We start from the raw sequence: 6,446 nt of genomic DNA, 5'->3' as shown, positions 1-6,446 counted from the left end.
ACTGGAAATCAGCTGGCAGATGTTCTAACTAAGGCCTTGCCAAATATCCAGCATTCCAATATATTACACAAGTTGTTTGTGAGCTTCCCACCTACAACTTGAGGGGGGGGGGTATTGAGATAAATGTTATTATTGTTCACATTGTAATTAGACTGAGCTGGCAGATTAGTTATTAGTCAATTAGTTAGTTAGTTAGGCTTTGGGATTTGTGTGTCAAGAAGTTAGTTAGCTAAAGCTTCTAGATTCTTCTTAGTTTTTATTGCATATATAGAATGTAATCTTCATGAAGTAAATCAGTTTTCCATTCTCTTTCAATCACACATTTTGTTCCTCTTGATTTCATCTTCAATGTCAATCTTCCATGCTCATTGTTCATCAATGGAGGAATAATTTCTCCAATTCTGTTTGATTAAATAGAGTGATGATCAAGATTTGTTATGTATTACAAATACATGCTAACTCACTTGGATACAATGCATCTAGAACAAATTTGACCCATTAATCCTGAGATACACATATATCTAAACATATCTGAATATAATTGAACGTACAAAAATCTGATAAGATACGTAATATTATAAATTAGAATATATCTAAAGAATTAGTTTCTAATCTAATAAAATTTATGTAAATTTACTTCTAAACTAGTGAGTTTTGTCTTTTTCATCACTTGTATAAGAAAACAGAATAATTTCACTGTCGGTATAATACATAAATATGCCTTTTAATTTGGTTTTGAATTATATTTATGCTCTTCAACTTTGGGTGTGTATAAGTAGACATTTAAACTTGTATAAAGTTGAACAAATAGACACACATGTCCTAAGGTATCCGTTCGTGCATTATGAAAATTTGAAGTTAAAATTTGAAAAAAAAAATTAGGGTCATCAATTTGTTTGTGCTCTTTCCAGAACTCTCTAGTCCTAATATCATGAATTTTCCTTCTATGCTTCACTCAAATTCCCTCGATCCATCCCCAGATTCTATATAATACCCACAATTGCAATACCCTTTTCACCATTCAAACAAAAAAACAAGCACAAAACAACATTATCTGTCAAAAAAGATCAAGTCTTTTTGTTTCTTGAATCTGTGTATAATGACTAAATCTGAAGGAAAAGCAATTGGGATTGATCTTGGTACAACTTATAGTTGTGTTGGTGTATGGCAAAACGATCGTGTTTGAAATCATTCCAAATGATCAAGGCAACAGAACAACTCCATCTTATGTAGCATTCACAGATACTGAAAGACTTATTGGTGATGCAGCCAAGTATCAAGTTGCTATGAATCCCCAAAACACTGTCTTTGATGCTAAACGTCTTATCGGTCGACGTTTCTCTGATCAAACTGTACAGTCTGATATGAAACATTGGCCATTTAAAGTTGTTCCAGGACCTGGTGACAAGCCTATGATTGTTATTTAATTTCAAGAATGAGGAGAAACAGTTTGCACAAAGAGGAGATTTCTTCAATGGTTTTGATTAAAATGAAGGAAATTTCTGAGGCTTTTTTGGGACAAAATGTTAACAATGCTGTGGTTACTGTTCCAGCTTACTTTAATGATTCTCAAAGACAAGCTACTAAAGATGCTGGTGCTATTGCAGGGTTGAATGTAATGAGGATTATTAATGAACCTACTGCAGCTGCAATTGCTTATGGTTTGGATAAAACAAGATTACTATTACAAATGACAAAGCGAGGCTAAATAAAGAAGAGATTGAGAGAATGGTTGAAAAAGCTGAGAGGTACAAGTCTGAGGATGAGGCAATAAAGAAGAAAGTGGAGGCGAAGAACGCGTTAGAGAACTACGCGTATAACATGAGGAATACTGTGAGGGATGAGAAGATATCAGGGAAGTTGGATTCTTCAGAGAAGCAGAAGATTGAGAAAGCTGTTGATGAAACTATTGAATGGTTGGATAGGAATCAATTGGCTGAAGTTGATGAATTTTAAGACAAATTGAAGGAGTTGGAGAAGTTGTGTAATCCAATCATTGGAAAAATGTATCAAGGTGGTGCTGGTGCTGATTATGGTACTGGAAATAGTGGTGCAGGGCCTAAAATTGAGGAAGTTGATTAAACAGATTTGAGAATGTGAGCAAATAAGCACAATGTAAGTTTTTGAGATATCAAGTATTGTGACATGTAATGTGAAAGAAATTTGTCAACATTTTATGTTATGTAAAAAAAAGAAATCAAATATATTGAACTATTTGTGAGTTGTCTGCTAAGTATATTGGTTCCATGTTTAAGGCCTATGTTGAATAACAATATAATCTTTTATGCTGCTCAATAAATCTTAGCATGACATGATAAGATTTGTTTGGATGAGTATGAGGGCATAAGCATCATATTCCCTTGGATTGGTGAAAATTAGTCAACTAATGAATTATTACTTTCTTGAAAGGAAATGAAAGTATCATATTCTCTTGAATGGGTAGATTTTCATGTCTCCCTCTCTAGGGGATGCGTCTCAATATAATTAGTGATCTAAAGTCAACTTCTATTAAAGGCATTATTTTTTCTCTTTAATAATTTTTAAAAGAAAATTTTAACATATAAATATATAGATTGGGCCTCATTCTTACTTTAATTAGAAGTTTTGAGTATAACTGTAAGTTTAGGATGAAATTTATTTTGCCATGAAGAGCTCTAATTTCCTCTTTAACCAGCTTTATGTGTCTTATAAGCTATAATAAAAAAGTTTTTGTACAAATATAAAATATCGAACATCGAATAATCAGATAAGGGAATTCTCCATTGGATACACAATGACTAGATTGTTTATAGACAAAGCTAAAATGGTGGGGAACTTCTGAAGTATTTGGTTGGCCATATACCCAAAAGTAGTGGATGGGGACTCGAAAAACAAAAATACAACTCAGAAGGTGAGTCAAAAGCAACCATATATGAACTCCCTTCGTCCTAATTTCAAGTGTCTTAGTCTGGCTTGACACGAAGTTAAAAGAAATAAAAGTAGACTTCTTACATTTTGTGGTTTTACAATTAAAGATGTGTATAATTCTTTGTCTTAAACTTCTCGTGTAGAATGTTGAAATTAGAAAACATAAACATAAAAAGAGACATTTTTTTAGACAAAAGAAAAGTAAGAGACTTAAATTGTGACAAAGGAAGTAACATTTATAAGATGATATATCCTATATAAACACCCTCTAATACTAGCTTATCATCAAGAGTAGGCACAAGTACTTTATTGTATATCCATCATCACCACATTTACTATTCAACTTTTTTCTTAACTCCATCAATGAAAATGACAACTATTGGTCTCTTTCCTTGTTTCATCATCCTTTTATGTTTTTTAGCCTTATTAACAAGCATGTCATATGAAGAATCATCTCATGTGTCAATAAGTGAGAATAACAAGTTTGGAATCAAAACTAAACATTCCATAGTTGATGTAACAAAGGGACAGAGAGGAAGGGCACCATATAGTGGAGCAGATTTACTACGTCGGCCACGACCAAATAAAAATTCAGCAATATCACTCAAACAACCTTCAATGTTTACATCAACAACCAATACCATTTTTATATTCTGTTTTTTTCTTCTTGTATTGCTGCTGTTGTGATTTGTGAGTCTCTAAGGCTAATGGTTTCATGTTCTGTTGTAGTACTATTTTGTTTGTTTTGTAAATGTAAAGATGTATGTAGTAACATACATTTTAAGAATGGTGATGAATAGTTGTCTATCTTCATTTTCACCTCAAATTTCTACTATTACCTATTGTGAATTTGTGATGATAACTTAGTGAAAATGTCTGTTTGCTGAAGTTGAGTAGGTAAATGACAGATAACTAGATCAATCGGATACTGTCACACAGGACAATCACAAGTCGATGAATGGTCACACTTAATTCATTTAGAAGATATCGAGTTCATAATATCTCGGTGATCATGTAAGCAACATCATAAATATTGGATTTTATGATTGTTGGTTGGTTCTCAGAACACCAAGACTGCAAAACCAGTACTGAACTGAGAATCATCTGGACATCCAGCCCGATCAGCATTTAAGATCCCTATAGGCTATAACAGTAATGTTTCACTATCGCAGCTTAACTCTCTTCTTGCAATGCCTCTATAAGAATGAGAGTTAATAGTAATGGCTACGCAAACATAAGTGTCCGTATGGACAAACATTAGTAAAAGAAAGATCTCTCTAACTATAGAATTTATCTGTTCATTCTCACCCGAGAGATGAATAGATATGCTTGCCTCCCTCCTCCCACAGTCGAAAAGTATTTGTCAAGTGTCATTTCAACTTTTTGAAGAGACAGACAGCAGACCATATCCATATTCCTTCACTTTCTCCAGAAACTAGTAAAATAACCAATAGGGACTTGTCGGATAAGATATTCCCGAGTTAAAAACCTTAATATATACCATAGGATTTAAAAGAGGATTCCAATTGTTTTGCTTAGTTGGCTTTTAGAAAACACAATTCTTTAGGATTCATTAGGAGTTGGCTAGGAATCACTGTCATTATAGTTTGGAATAAATCATAAGAATTCAAGCTTTTAGTTTAGCATAAAATGAAATATTTAGCCAAATCAAATGAACAGTGGCTGAGTTGTTTATAATAGTTGGGCCAGAGTGCCAATGTTAAAGGTGAGACAAACAATATTTTCTTGTGGAATGGACATATGCCATTAAAAAGTAGATGCAGACCAAAAGAAAAGAAATCAAGTTGAGCTAAAGCAACTATAACACCACTTAGAAGAAGATCATATTCTCTTCTTCTGTTTTTTCCCCTTTATATCAATGGTTATTAGGTTTGGTTACGTGTACCTCATATATTCCATCGAGTATCTGGTGCCTCCCAGGACAAGTATCAATTAAAATTTTATTTACCAAGGAATATTTGATCCTATTGAAATTTGAGTCATGGTTCTGTATAATTTATACTCACTTCATTGACCTTTGGATCACATCTTTAGTTGTGTTATACAGACCCCTTTGATGAGTGTAGCCAAAGTCCGGATGACTCAGTTGGTTCGGAGGGTGGATGACCCGGGATCGATCCCCTCTCAATGCATTTTGAGTCGAGTCTGTCCCAGAGGGTTTGCCGTGCGGTTTAGTGATTTGCAGGCTATTACACCACACAGTGGGGGTTTACCAGTGTACATGAAGTGTTCACCCGTAGAGGTTGTGGCAGAGGTGTTAGGACCGAAAATAAGCAGGTGTAATGCGGAAGCTAGTAAAGCAAACCTCGTAAGACCACGAGTAAGAAGATAAACGAGAAATATATCAAAAGACACAAAGATTTAACGTGGTTCGATCATCCGATCTATGTCCACAAAGGAGATGAGCAATCCACTATAAATATGAGAGTACAAAATATAGAGAGAAACAACCTCAACCAATTCACTCAGAATACATGGGAGGTTCACACAAGTGATAACATATCAAGCTTGTGACCCATAAATTCTCCCCCTAACCAAAACTCTCAAGTCTCTTAAGACTATGTTGTGAATGTTGATTAAGTTAGAAGGAGCATGGCTCTATTTATAGAGTTCTAAACCTTTTTCCTACCAAAAAAAGGACTTGACAATCCAAAACTTTTTCCTAAAAAAAAAACCTATTTATAGTAAGAAATTTATGACAAATAAAACCAACAAAAAGTGGAAACAGTTGCGCGTTATCTTGGGGTTCCAAAAAAAAAAGGCTGTCATGAACACTTGTACAGCTTCCCAACAATATTCTGTTTTCTGTCTCTTTTTGCAACTGGCCACATAGAAAGGAGAAAACCACACAGACCAGCAAAGTCATTTAGCTCCATCCAATGAGAATAACTATTGTCTTCCTTCCTTGTTTCATAATCTTGTTATGTGTTCTAGTCTTCACAAGTTTTGCATATGAAAATTCTCATGAATCAAGAAACAGAGGGATTCGCATCTTGAAACATGTATTTGGAGTGCAAGAAAAAGAGAACGAGGGTGAAAGCGCAAGAAGAGGAGGTAAATTCCATTTAGATACATATAACAATAAATTGAGTTAAAAGCTAAGCATTTGATAGCTCATGTAGGGAAGGGACAGAGAGGAAGAGGACCAAATGGAGGTTCGAACAACCTTCATCATACGCGTCCTTATAAAAGTTCAGCGTTATCCATGAAGCAGCCCTTCATCTTCACATCAACTGCTGATGCCATATTCAGATTCTCTCTTCTTCTTGTATTGCTGTTCGTCTTTCCATGATAAGTTCCACTATGTTAGTAAATTTGTAAGTGAACAGTCTTATTAACATGATTTATAAGATTGTTGATGCATTATTTGTCTTTCTTCCTCACTCCCCCTTTCAGGGCGTGGAGCTAGTAAGGGCCCGGGGGTTCATCCAACCTCCCTTCGGCAGTAAATTATGCTTTCTATACATGTTAAAATTACTTTTTTATGTATATGTAGTAAAAAATGAACTTCCTTTTGA

General features: G+C 34.4%; 1 long non-coding RNA gene and 1 pseudogene across 1 annotated transcript; both read left to right on the top strand.

Annotated features, from left to right (window-relative positions):
* Positions 1-664: 664 nt before the first annotated feature.
* Positions 665-2,221, top strand: LOC107005211 (annotated as a pseudogene).
* Positions 2,222-5,670: 3,449 nt separating this feature from the next.
* LOC107005214 lies at positions 5,671-6,446 on the top strand. The gene is made up of 2 exons (XR_001454845.2): positions 5,671-5,982; positions 6,051-6,446. It is a non-coding gene; the product is annotated as an uncharacterized LOC107005214 (long non-coding RNA).

This window comes from Solanum pennellii, chromosome 12, assembly GCF_001406875.1.
Source record: "Solanum pennellii chromosome 12, SPENNV200".
Lineage (NCBI taxonomy): Eukaryota > Viridiplantae > Streptophyta > Magnoliopsida > Solanales > Solanaceae > Solanum > Solanum pennellii.
The sequence above is the reverse complement of the archived record's forward strand: the minus strand, read 5'-3'. Positions and strand labels throughout refer to the sequence as shown.